This window comes from Lathyrus oleraceus, chromosome 3, assembly GCF_024323335.1.
Source record: "Lathyrus oleraceus cultivar Zhongwan6 chromosome 3, CAAS_Psat_ZW6_1.0, whole genome shotgun sequence".
NCBI lineage: Eukaryota > Viridiplantae > Streptophyta > Magnoliopsida > Fabales > Fabaceae > Lathyrus > Lathyrus oleraceus.
This window is the reverse complement of record NC_066581.1, coordinates 322874776-322889452: the sequence shown is the minus strand read 5'-3', so window position 1 is coordinate 322889452 and position 14677 is coordinate 322874776. Positions and strand designations below refer to the sequence as shown.

At 30.5% G+C, this 14677-nt stretch overlaps 1 pseudogene; it reads left to right on the top strand.

Annotated features, from left to right (window-relative positions):
* Positions 1-3781: 3781 nt before the first annotated feature.
* Positions 3782-10008, top strand: LOC127131079 (adenylate isopentenyltransferase 5, chloroplastic-like; annotated as a pseudogene).
* The last annotated feature ends 4669 nt before the right edge of the window (positions 10009-14677 follow it).

The following is a 14677-nucleotide window of genomic DNA, read 5'->3' as shown; positions in this document are numbered from 1 at the left end:
TCATAACCACTTGAAACCGCAACAGGGCCGAAGGTCCTGCCACTATTGTTACCATTAGGGAGAAAAACATTCTGTGCAGAATAGCCACTGGAAATTATGTTATCGGTGATGGTTTGGCTTCTGTGAAGAGAGTCTTTCACGAACGATGCTCTTTCTCGGAGAGCAACCATGGCTTGAGGAATTCCCATTGTGAGCGATTTTTCAGTATTTTTCTATCATTTTCTCGTTTTTGTTTGGTTTTACAGCAGGGCAACTAGCTTGGTTCAACTTGTATGCACCCTGGCGTGGAAGGTGGCATCATGATCAGCATGGATTGATGCTTCAATGTGTGAAGTTGTTCTTGCATTGCAGGTTGGTTCTTGTGTTGCAGTACTCATGACTTGTGTTTTGGATACTTGTTTGCACTGCAGTTCTGGATTAAGCCTGCTTTAAGTTGAAGTTTTTGTTGATTGGCTTCCGTTGTTGTAGGTTGGAAGCGGCTTATGGACCTGCATTTCGTTGCAGCAGGAAGTGTTGGCTGCTAAGCCTTATTGCCGTTTCACACTGTGTTGGCTTGTGTTTTGGGATTGTAACTGAGTTTAGCAGCACAGGTAGCAGTAAGGTGCATTGGGCGTGACAGTGGGCTAAATGACACATTCCATCTCCCATAGCTTAAAATTAAGGAAGACCTTTGGCCGGCAGTTGAAGTGACAGTCGGTTCACAGTACAAAAACACATTGATGTGAGACATTTTTTTTTCTTTCTAATCTGACATGATTCGGCTCCATTTTACCTGACTTATTCATTACTTCACTTCTACCTATGCAGTCTCATAGGAAATCCAGTATGCAGTATTGGTCTCCTCTCTAATACAGACGACTGCAGCCTCCAGCAACAGCCGAAACAATCCTATTCGACTAGCTTGGCTAACTGCGGAGGAAGATCATGTCCACCGGATCAAAATCTCAGTCCACAAAGTTGCGAATGTGCATATCCATATCAAGGGACGTTTTATTTTAGGGGACCTTCTTTTAGAGAAATCACTAACATAACTACTTTCCATTCACTTGAAATGAGCTTATGGGTGAAATTGAGTTTAACACCAGGCTTAGTTTCATTACAAAACCCCTTTTTTTCAATGGTGATGATTATCTTCAAATGCAACTAGCACTCTTTCCACCAACAGGACAATATTTCAATAGGTCAGAAGTTCAAAGAATCGGATTTTCACTGAGTAATCAAACGTACAAACCTCCGCATGAATTTGGACCCTATTACTTCATTGCATTTCCTTATTCTTTTTCAGGTAAGATAAAAATACAATGTGATTACAATTGCAACTTCTATGCAGCTGATGACAGTGATATTTAAATTATTCAGATTAGTGCAGAGGAACTTCTCTTAGCAGAGGTGCTATTATTTTGATAATAAACTTGAAGTACAGTTCTGATTCTGTGCCTTATAGGGCTAGCTATATATGCAATCCCGTCAAGCCAAACACGATATCCACGCACACCAGCTGCAAACAACAATAACTCCAATTCAAAATGACGACGTGCAAACCTCCAAAATCCAAGCACCAAGTTCAAGCAGTCCCATGTACAAACGACAAGAGAACCAACGAAATATGCAGGACTTGAAAGCAAACACGTAACAGCAGAAGACTAGTTTAATCACTGGTAGCCTCATGTGAGTTTTCCATAAGAGCTTCATTGTAAGAGAAAGAAGTTTGGAACTTGATTTTGGTATATTATTTGGCTTGACCCTTCAACTCTATGCTTCTTTTTTTTTCACTGAACTGTTTTTGGATTGTTGGGCAGGATGTCGGTGTTCTTGGAGCAGGTTTTATTGTGTGCAACACTGGCTTATGAAATGCTGTTGATTCCAGGTTGCAGTAAAGTGTGCCAACTGCAGGTTTTAGGGGGAGTTTCTTTGGTTAGAACCGTGAGTGACAAGGTTGTGCTGTTAGAGCTCTTTTGAGATTGATTTGGAACAGACCACATTCAAAGGTTATTGATGCCAAAATGTCAAGATAACATGGCAGGTGCACAATGGGACTTGCTTGCAATGGAAAAAACCAAAAAAAACTCATCAACAAACATGAAGATTGGGTGATGTACTGAAGAAAAAAGGCCAGGCCAAGTTGGATGGGCAAGAGCAAGTGAAAGTTGACTTTGGTCAAAGTTGACCAAAAGTCAACTGTTGACCAAAGTCAACAAATGGTCAAAATGTATTTCTTTTGATTTCTTTGTAAATGGATATTTAATGGACAATTATGGGTGAATTTTTGGGTTGACTTTGGATTATGGTTGGCTTTGGTCAAAGTTGACCAAAAAGTCAATTGTTGACCAAAGTCAACAGTTGGTCAAAAATGTTCAAATTTTGTATTTTCTTATATGGAATCACATGTAATGGTTTAAAATGGATGAAATGGATTGGAATGGTTTGAAAAATGATTGGAGATTGTTTCCACAATTGGCTTGAATGTTTGACTCTTGAGAAGAAAATAACTTGACTGGTAATGAACGGAACCATGAAATGAGACCATAAGGTTAGGGTTTTGGCATAGTATCCATGAACCAATAACATGACTAGAAAGTGGATTGAAACACAAGAAACTTGGTTGTTCAGATGACCCAGACCATAGATATATCCACAATCACAACACCATGACCTTGGATCAAAACCACAATCCTCATACAAAACCAAAGTAAAGTTAGGCCAAGCATGCCACACAAACATAAAAAAATTCAGGAGCAAAATCGGGGTATGACACATAGCTAGCAGTCTTCTTTGTCTTCTCATGTATCAGATGAAATACTCCTTGATCAACTCAGAATAAAGCATTAGACACAAGATCAAAATAACGGTTTGCATCAAGACAATGTAACAGATGAATTCAAATAAATCCCAAGACTTGCATCAAATGAAGGCTTATTTCACACTAACTTGGTCTCAGAATGTTGGCACTGGCCAAGTCCTTTTTGCATAGGGAATGTTGCCTAGTTCTAAGTCCAAAAGTTCAGATCAAGCTCAATAGTCCACCAAACATATTTTTATGGTTTTTGTTGTTTATTAAGTATTTTAAGGTCCTAAGACTACAAGCACAATCAAAATACACAAATAATATATACAATTACAAGATATGGCTCAAATGAGCGTCAATTTATTTTACACTTTCAACCAATGAGAATCATTTATCCCGATAATCTGACATAATAAAATAATATATTTTTATTGAATAATACTGAACATCACCATTAAACCCTTGTTTCAGTTATAAGTAATTATTACCTTATTTAATTATATTTCATATTCACAATGTCAAACCACTCATTTGTAAAAAAATAGTTTTCATTAACTTGGTTTTACCAAATAAATATTAAGCATTTTTTACATAATAATGAATTTCTATATTTTTTTCCTATTCTATCAGTACAAAAATAAAATTTTAATTACCTTAAATTATTAATTTAGTCAAAACTAATAATTATTTTTTTATATCGAAGATGATATATATATATATATATATATATATATATATATATATATATATATATATATATATATATATATTTGAACAACTCATTCTGCGACACAACAAAACAAAAATTTACTAACAAAAGAGTTTTCATTCTCTTGATTCAGTTCCAATCTATCGCCTCTTGGTATAACACACATCTTTATTAAGAATATAGTTTTGAATAATCCATTTCAATTCAAAAAAAAAAATTTATATAATATTTTGATTCTAAAAAAAATATTTTACTCATTTTAATTATTTTACGTCAAAAACACAATTATGGCTTCCGGTTTCTCAACAATGACAGAGAAGAAAAAGGTTTTATTCATAATGGGTGCAACTGGAACTGGAAAAACTAAACTTTCTATTAACCTAGGTATTCAATTCCCTTCTGAAATCATTAACTCAGACAAAATTCAAGTCTATAAGGGTCTTGACATTGTGACGAATAAGATACCAGAATCCGAGCAATGTTCGATTCCACATCACATGTTAGGCATCATAAATGATCCTGATTATGATTTCACTGTGAATGAATTCTGCAAGAAAATGGTTGAAATCCTAGATGTCATTGTCGAAAATGGACATCTACCTATTATCGTAGGTGGTTCGAATTCCTACCTATAAGTACTTGTTGATGACCCAATCTATGCATTTGGTTTAAAATATAATTGTTGTTTCATCTGGGTGGATGTATCTTTGTCTGTTTTGTTTCCTTATCTAGACAAAAGAGTTAATGAAATGGTTGACGCAGGTCTTATTGATGAAATTAGAGACTTTTTTGTCCCTGGAGCAGATTGCACAATGGGGATTAGAAGAGCAATTGGTGTTCCTGAACTTCAACGTTATTTTGAGATAGAAAATGCTGAAGGTTTTGATGAGGCTCATAAAGAAAAAATACACTACGCCAAAAACTGGAATAGACGGCGCACCTTAGAGGGCGCTTTATTACAAAAGCGCTCTCTAAAGTGAAGCGAAAAAATAAGGAGCAATAGACAGCGCACTTTAGAGGGCGCTTTTGTAATAAAGCGCCCTCTAAGGTGAAGCGAAAAAATAAGGAGGAGATAGAGGGACAACAATACATGGCGCTTTTTAGAAAGCGCCCTCTAAGGTTACCCTTAGAGGGCGCTTTTAATAAAGCGCTGTTATAAGTCCATGTGCATTTCCAGCTTATAAAGCGCTTCTGGAAAGCCTTAGAGAGCGCTTCCATAAGCGCCCTCTTAGGCCCCCTTTAGAGGGCGCTTTTTTTCCACAAGCGCCCTCTAAGGTCCCCTTTAGTAAACATTAAAATTATAACATATTGCGCGTTTTGTTATTTCACTCTCTGTTATTTTCGTTCTTTTTCACGTTAGGGTTCTAAGGCGTTCTCCTTCCACCTCTGTTAGATCTACGACGTTTCCTCCTTCTACCAATCAAACGTACACGATGCATACATTATTACTTGCACTATTGCTTTGTTTTAGTTTTGCCCCATTTCAGTTTTATGTTATTGTTGTCTATGCTACGTTTGTTTCGACCTGTAAAGTTTCAATATTCATAGTCATTTAAATAGTTTGGGTTTATTAGGCAATTGACGGTTGGTTTTTAGTGACCATGATAGCGCATGCAATGGGACTACATTACCCAGTAGTTAGGGTTATACGACCTATGAACATCTGATTTTGTGTCAACACCAGTATCATTAGAAACCTAGGTCCGAATGTGTTTGAATTCTTCATTAACAGCCAACCAGTACATAGCGTAGCTAGTAACTTAAGAAGTTTAGGTATGGATGTTATTTGATAGAGTAAATGGAGACATGAATGCCCTGCACAGAGTATCTTCTAAAATTGGTTTCTCTTCTGAAATTGTTTTTTGTTTATTCTAATTAGTAATGGATAATACATGGATGTCTTCCAATCGATTGTCGAGAGAGTACGAGAATGGGGTATCAGAATTCGTTAAGTTTGCCGTTGCGCACGCCGAAGACCCCAGTAGAATGATATGTCCTTGCTTGGGTTGTTGTTATGGGAAACAGGTTGACGCAGTTCAGTTGACATCGCATCTAATGAGGCATGGAATTGATCGAAGTTATACATGTTGGAATTTGCATGGTGAGAAAAGTAACGAGAATGTTGAACCGGGGGATAGTACGACCTATGCCTCAAACTATAGTGGCGCAGATACATACGATTGTGATCGAGTTGAAGAGATTGCAGAAGCACTTGAAGGAGATCTTAAGGATTGTCCCGAAATGTTTGAGAGGTTGGTAAGTGATGCAGAGAAACCTTTGTATGATGGTTGCACTAAATTCACAAGATTGTCTTCGGTATTAAAGTTGTACAACTTAAAGGCGGGCAATGGATGGTCGGATAAAAGTTTCACAGAGTTATTAGCCCTTTTGAAAGATATGCTTCCTGAGGATAATGTTCTTCCCAATCGAACATATGAGACCAAAAAGATGTTGTGCTATATTGGCATGAGCTATGATAAGATACATGCATGTCCAAACGATTGTGTTTTGTTTCGAAATGAGTATGCATCGTTAAATGAGTGTCCTAAATGCGGTGTCTCGCGATATAAGAACAAGTTGTCTCCAGCAAAAGTCTTGTGGTATTTTCCTGTTATTCCGAGATTTAGACGCATGTTTCGTAGTGAAACCGATTCAAGACACTTGACCTGGCATGCAGATGAAAGAATTATAGATGGAAAGTATCGACATCCGGCAGACACACCACAGTGGTTGAAAATTGATAATGATTATCCTGAATTTGGAGAAGAATCAAGAAACCTTCGCTTGGCATTATCTACTGATGGAATGAACCCACACGGTATCCAGAGTATCTCACACAGTACATGGCCTGTGATTATTATGATTTATAACCTACCTCCATGGCTATGTATGAAGCGTAAGTACATGATATTGTCTATGTTGATTTCTGGACCTAAACAACCAGGGAATGACATAGACGTGTACTTGAAGCCCTTAATCGAAGATTTAAAGATTTTGTGGGAGACCGGTGTGGAGGTTTATGATGGATATAGGAAAGAAAGTTTCAACTTGAGGGCGATGTTGTTTGGCACAATTAATGATTTTCCAGCATACGGAAATCTATCAGGGTATAGCATAAAAGGTCAATGTGTGTGTCCTATTTGTGAAGATAAAACAGATTGGAAGCGCTTGGAGTTTGGTCAGAAGAATGTCTTTCTCGGTCATCGGAGATTCTTAAATTCAAATCATCACTACCGTGGATGGAGAAAGGCGTTCAATGGAGAGACAGAACAAGGCAGAGCTCCACCTATATTGACGGGTGATCAAATTTTTGAAAAGGTGAAAGATTTGGATACTCAGTTTGGCAAGCCTTTTGCCCAGACACTTGTCAAAAGTGGGTGGAAGAAGAGGTCAGTTTTTTTTGAATTGCCGTATTGGAAGTCCTTGTATGTGAGACATTTTCTTGATGTTATGCATATTGAAAAAAATGTATTTGAAAGTGTTATTGGCACGTTACTCAATATACAAGGAAAGTCTAAGGATGGCCTTAAGGCAAGAAAGGACTTGATAGCGATGGGAATAAGAACTGAATTAGGACCCTTGAAAAAGGAAAACAAACATATCTACCGCCTGCTACTTATACTCTATCTAGAAAGGAGAAAAAAAACATTGTGTAAGTTTCTAAGTGAAGTTAAAGTTCCAGAAGGGTACTCTTCAGATATTAGAAGACTTGTGTCTATGAAAGACCTCAAGTTAAAGAGTTTAAAGACCCATGATTGCCATGTTATAATGGAACATTTTCTCCCAATAGGTATACGTTCTATTCTTCCAGAAAAAGTAAGAAGCTCTTTAACTAAGTTGTGTTCTTTCTTCAAGTCAATTTGCAGTAAGATGATCAATCCTGCGATCTTACCAATGTTGCAAAAAGAAATCGTTATTACTTTGTGTGAGCTTGAAATGTTTTTTCTTCCATCATTTTTTGACATAATGGTACATCTAGTTGTTCATCTTGTGAAAGAGACACAATTGTGTGGACCAGCTTATATGAGATGAATGTACCCTGTTGAACGTTATATGAAAATATTAAAAGGGTACGTGAAGAACCGAAGTCGACCAGAAGGTTGTATGGTTGAAAGATACATTGTTGAAGAAGCGATTGAGTTTTGTACTGAATATTTGTCTAATGTTCAGTCAATCGGACTCCCCAAGTCTCAGCTTGTCGAAAAGAAAGAAGGAAAAAATCTAATTGGAAATAAAATCGTGGCAGTATCAAGGGTCGAACGGGATCAAGTGCATTTGTATGTTCTGCACAATGAGAATGAGGTTGAGCCGTATGTTGAAATTCACAAGGATGTTCTCCGAGGTTTAAATCCCAATAGAAATGAAAATTGGATAGTACGAGAGCACAATCGATGTTTTATACCTTGGTTTAAGGATCATATTTATTCAAAGTATTATTCAGATCCCGCTTCAATAACAGAAAGGTTGAGATGCTTAGCATATGGTCCAAGTTTCCATGTTTTTTCTTATAGCGCATACGCGATTAATGGATACACATTTTATACCAAAGAACAAGATGATAAAAGTACTATGCAGAATAGTGGTGTCACCGTGGTAGCTGAAGCAATGCACATATCAAGTGTGAAGGACTTAAACCCCAAATTTGCAAATCTGTCGTATTTTGGTGTTATCGAGCGCATTTGGGTGTTTGATTATGAGAAGTTTCAGATTCATATATTTGGTTGCAAGTGGGTTGAAAATAATAACGGCATTCGAATGGATAAGTCAGGATTTTTGCAAGTGGATCTTAATAGGGTCGGATACAAAGATGAGTCTTTTATTCTAGCCTCTCAAGCTAGACAAGTGTTCTATGTTAATGATCCAAAAAGTACGAAATGGTCTATAGTTCTTTTTTCCAACAAAGTAATTGATGAAAACACTGGAGATCAAGGTGATATTGATGTTGAGATTGAATCGTTTACCAGAAATGATCAAGATGAGAATATTATATCAAATGATTCATATATTAGAAATGATCATAATGAGGGTATTTGGATCAATCCAACCGTCCGTGTTGTTAAGAGACATGTAGAACATATTCCAACCAAGAAAAGAAAGAGAACTTAGTGAAAAAGGTACAGGTCAAATGATTTTAATTGTTTTCTTTATTACAGGTAAAATGACTTTTATGATTTTAATTGTTTTTACATTTGTCATCTGATTTTAATTGTTTTCTTTATTACAGGTAAAATGGCTATTATGAAGTCAATCATTCGTGCAAGGGGCAAGGGATACTTGAAAGTATCAATTGATATTTGTTTAGATGGAGATATTCCATTGTCGTCAAGCCTCATTCGCGTAGATGATGATGATGCTGGATATTTGAAAGTATCCCTCTACGACAATGGAACATGTCCATCTAAACAAATATCAATTCTATCTTCAAAAGATAAGGGACCAAAAATATAAGGGGATTACGCAGCAAATCGAGTCAGTTGCATCAAAAAAAAAGGTATAAACACAATTATATGATATTTATGCATAGAAAATGTTAATTCTTGATCTTATACATCACCTAACTAATTTTATGATATTTTAGGTTCATGCTATTGATATTGAACAAAAAGAGGTTGTTGCTAAGAAGACTGCTGCTAGCAAAAAAAAACATACATCTCAGAGATACTTTTGCTACTTAGTTTTATTTCTTTTTAAGTTATGAATTGGTTGTATATTTAGAATCTTTAGAAGTTAAACGATTATATATCAGTGGATTTTTGTATATGTATGGATTGTTGTATATAAGGCTTGTTGAATGCAATGTGTGAAAAAGGGCTTCAAATTATACAGTTTTGGGTGTACTGCTTCAATATACAGGTTGTCTAAAATAAATAAAAAAATATAGCGCTTTTTAAAAAAAAATTTAAATAACCACCCACTTTAGAGGGCGCTTTCCAGTAAAAGCGCCCTCTAAACCCTTAAATGTTTCCACTTTATAGGGCGCTTTCCAGTAAAAGCGCCCTCTAAACCCTTAAAAGTTTCCACTTTAGAGGGCGCTTTCCAGTAAAAGCGTCCTCTAAACCCTTAAATGTTTCCACTTTAGAGGGCGCTTTCTTTAAAAAGCGCCCTCTAAAGTGGCCCTTAAAGGGCTTAAAGAGCCACTTTAGACAACGCTTTCACCAGGAAAAAAAGCGCTGTCTTTACCTATGCCAGCGCCAGATTAGAGGGCGCTTTAAAGCGCTGTTATAGGCCAAAAAAAGCGTCCTCTTTTCCCTTATTTGGCGTAGTGATACTTGAGGAATCTATTACAGAAATGAAAGAAAACACATGCATCTTGGCTGAAAATCAACTTATAAAGATTGATAACATGGTTAATAGATTTGGGTGGAAGGTACACAAAGTTGATTCTACAAAGGTCTTTGAAGCTGTTTTGAAGGGGGAAGATTATCAACATTTGTATCAAGAAATTGTGGTTAAGCCAAGCATTGAGATAGTTAAGAGCTTTTTAGAAGAGGCAACAAATGGAAACGCAAAATGACTAAAAAAATAATCATACAATCTAACACATTCAAATGGATCCAACAAAATAATATAATTAGGATGACTCATTATAATATCTCTATGTACTTTTTATATATTATAATTATAAACTTATCGATATCAATAATATATCTATATCTTATTTTAAATAAGAATACAATTGTTATAATGTTATGATGGTAAAAAGTTCCAAATCTGTTTGTAGCCAATGATTTACACTTTACCATTTACCATTGTTTTACTCTACCATTGAGTGGAAATGTGTCACTTGATTAAATTTCGAATAATATACATGGTAATGTAAAATTTGGTTGAAGAATAAAATTAATATAAATATCTTCATAATTTGGTTGCTTCATGCATAATGAAAGAAATATGTTATCAATTTATTTATATTATATATATTAAATCCAATGTTTCAAACAATTTTGTGATACTTAACATTTACTTCTTTTAAAATAGTTAATACCATCCTATTAGCTTAGCTTATGTGTACACTTTATCTTAAATCATCAATCAAAATATCACTATTTGCTAACCCCATTCTTTGACTCTTTCTCTATCAAAATTCCCTTTACAACTTCCCTAATTGCCCAGTATCACGATATAATAATGAATATTGAATCATAATATATTAACTAAAAATAAGAACTCATTTTAAATATTTTTAAAGACACTGACTCATGATTTTCGTTGTTATGATGAATAATAATTTATTTAATTTATATTATCATTATTCTAGGAAAATATTATTTTATAAATTTTTTGGTCAATATTATTTTTTTGTACGAATAATAAATATACTATTTTATTTTACTCAATTATTAAAAAATATAAAATATACAATATTTTTATCTCAAATATTAATAGCATCACAAAGAACCATCACAAAAAATTACCAAAATATAGCATTTACTTATATGTTAATATTATTATAAATATTTATATAATTTTTTAAAATATAACATAGGAAACAATCAATAGGAAAATAAATAAAAGAGATCGTTTTTGTATATTATTTTATTCATATTAATAATTAAATATATTTATTATTTTTAATAATAAAAATATTTTATTTAAATTATAAATAATAAACATAGATATTAAATGCATATTAAATTTTCAATAAAAACTGAACATTTTATATTATTATGAGAATTAAATTTTACACCTTTAAGAATTAGAGGCATAAGAAATATGTACAATGTATTATATATATTAATTATTATCTCTAATATTAATAGAATTACATGATATAAAAAATTTAGTAAGATAAATATTCAATAAAAACAAATATTAGTCTAGAAATTATTCATAATCAATATTTATTAAAATTGATGTATCACAATTTAATTTGAATCAACAAAATTTAAATTTTAATCTGTAATAATAGAATAATGGATATAAGGACAACTATTTTTAACACAAAACATCATAAATCCTTGAAAAAATTAACATTAATGTCATAAAACTTAATGTCATCATTAAAGAAATTGAATATTGATAAAATATTTACAAAAAAAATTATATTTAAAAATCTTCCAAATTAAATGCAATAATGGATATAATAATTTTTTTTTATTATTACCATTATAACTGAAAACTTAAAAACTAATTAAATTCTATTACATTATACTTTTGACTATGCTTATTTAATTTAATTTGATTTTTAATTTTTATTTGTGAACTAAATTGAAATGTTTACAACTAATTGAAATAAGTTATCAATTTAGAACTATTTGAAAAAAGTGAAACAATTACTTATTTCATAATTAAAAAAAAATCAAAAAATTATCATTTATTTCATAATTATAAATTTAATTATCAATTGAAAAACTAATTGAATTATATTACATTTACAAATATTTATTTCATAATGACAATAAAAACTTATCAATTTCATTTATGAATTAAATTGAAATATTTATTAAAATTAAAAATTTAATAAAAACTTTAATTAAAATTAAAATGAAACAATTACCCAACATTTCCTTTTAACCATTAATTTTATCATTTTAGTAGACTGCATTATTTATTAAAAAAGGTATAGATAATGAATATAATATTATTAAAAAATTTCATAAAAATTAAATAATTAATCAAATAATTAATTCAATTTTGCATTATTAACATTATTATTGAAAATTGAAAAATGCATATGAATAATAAATATATTATTTTATTTCTAAACATTAATAAAATTAATACAAATAATATTTTATCATAAATATTAATAGCACAGAATAAAATGTTACACAAATAAAATATTTTTTTTACTAAATAATTTAATAAAGACGTGTATTATCACTATTATAAACATTTATATCGTTTAAATTTAATGACAAAACAGAAGCGATTAAAAAAAACTTATATATAGATATATTTTTGTTCCATGAATGATTTATTGGTACAAGTTACATGAACAAAGTGGTTGAATTTTTTTCTTACATGAATACAATTTTTGTTGATGTATGACTTGGTGCAAGATTCTAAAGATTAGAGAAATGTTTGTTTTGGTTATTTTTGTTTTTTATTGAATATCCAGGAATATATAAAAATATTTGGTTTAATGAAATTTCAAATAAAATATTTTTAAAAAAATTGAGATATTTTACACCCTTCATACACAAAATAGGGTGTAAATGTGTTAAAATTAAATGTAATTATAAGATATTTTACATTTGATATATCAAAAATAGGGTGTAAATATTTGTCATTTTACACCCGTTTGAATTATAATAGGGTGTAAATTCGTTTAACTTCAATGTATGTAGGTGACAATTTACACCCGTTTTATATTAAATAGGGTGTAAATGTCCTAAAATTCAATGTATATATCTACCAATTACACCTTTTTTTATCTAAAACAGGGTGTAATAGGTGACAATTTACACCCGTTTTATATTAAATAGGGTGTAAATGTCTTAAAATTTAATGTATATATCTATCAATTACACCCTTTTTTTAAATCTAAAATAGGGTGTAATATATTCTCTTTTTACACCCGTTTTAAAACGGGTGTAAATTCTTCATACATATCTCACCCTTTGAATTTACACCCTATCATAACGGGTGTAATATGTATAAAAAACGGGTGTAAAATCTTCTTTCTGCACTAGTGAAAAGTCATTAAATAATGACAATAAATATAATAGGCTATTTTTTAAATAATGAAAGAAAACGGATGAATGGATGGACTTGAGTTACATTTTGATGAATATAATAATAAAATTTTATAATGGTTTAAGATTCATTATAACTCATAACTCATACATTTTAAAATTGATTGATATAGTTGTTTACCTACCTACTAAATAATTGACTAATTCAATTTTATCATTACTAAGAAATAATTGAATTCTAATTGCACTATAATTTAGAAATAATATTTATTTATTATTATGACAATTATATTTTACACGTTTAATAATTAATTTTATGATGATTAACTGTTCATTAGATTTCAATTGCATTACAATATATAATTAATAATCAATATACATGGTTTACTTAAATATATTATTATTATTATTATTATTATTATTATTATTATTATTATTATTATGAATATTTATATCAATTTTTTAAAATATAACATAGGAATCAATCAATATAAAAGATATCATTTTGTACAACATTTATTCACTTTTATAACTAAATATATTTTTATTCCTTTTTATAATAAAAATAATATTCTTCATATGGTTGATAAATTATAAATAATAAATATAGATATTAAATAGCTATAATAAAAATTTATTAAAATTAATTTCATATCCAATTAACATATATTATACTATATGAACAATGTTGCCCATTAACTAAAATATTAAAATAAAAATTCAATTGAATCATAAAAAAATAATTTAGTCTTTGTAAAGAAATAAGGTTTACTTGTGATACTAATAAATAAACCGAATTTTGATAAAATATTTACAATAAACTATATTTAATATTTTTTTAGAACGAATGTTATATTTAAAGTTGTTAACAATTAAATTGAATAATGAAAATAATAAATATTTAAATTTTTTATTATTACTCAAAATTTAAAAGTACATAAGAACAAAAATATGGTATTTTATTTCACATGAGCATTAAAAAAAATAATTCATATAATTTTGTATCCCAAATATTAATAGCATATAATCAAATGTTACAAAAATTATTGAAAAAAAATAATGTCATAAAAATTAATTTCATCATTAAAAAATATCTTTAAAATTAAATTATGAATATAGTAAATAATTAAGTTTTATATTATTAACCTTATGTTTGAAAAAATAAAAATGCGTATGAATAATAAATATATTTCTTAATTTCTAAACGTAAAAAAAATTAATACATATAATATTTTATCCCAAATAATAATAGCACATAAGAAAATGTTACACAAATAAAATAATTTATTTTTATAAATATTTTAATAAATACGTATATTATTATTATTATTATAAACATTTATATCATTAAAAACAATAAAACTCATGAAATAAAAACAATAAATATAATAGACTATTTTTTAAATCATGAACATAAACGACTGGATGGATGGACTTGAGTTACACATTTTAGTGAATATAATAATAAAATTTTATAATGGTTTAAGGTTCATTATAACTCACAACTCATATCATTGAGCACTCATTAATATTCTTATTTGCATA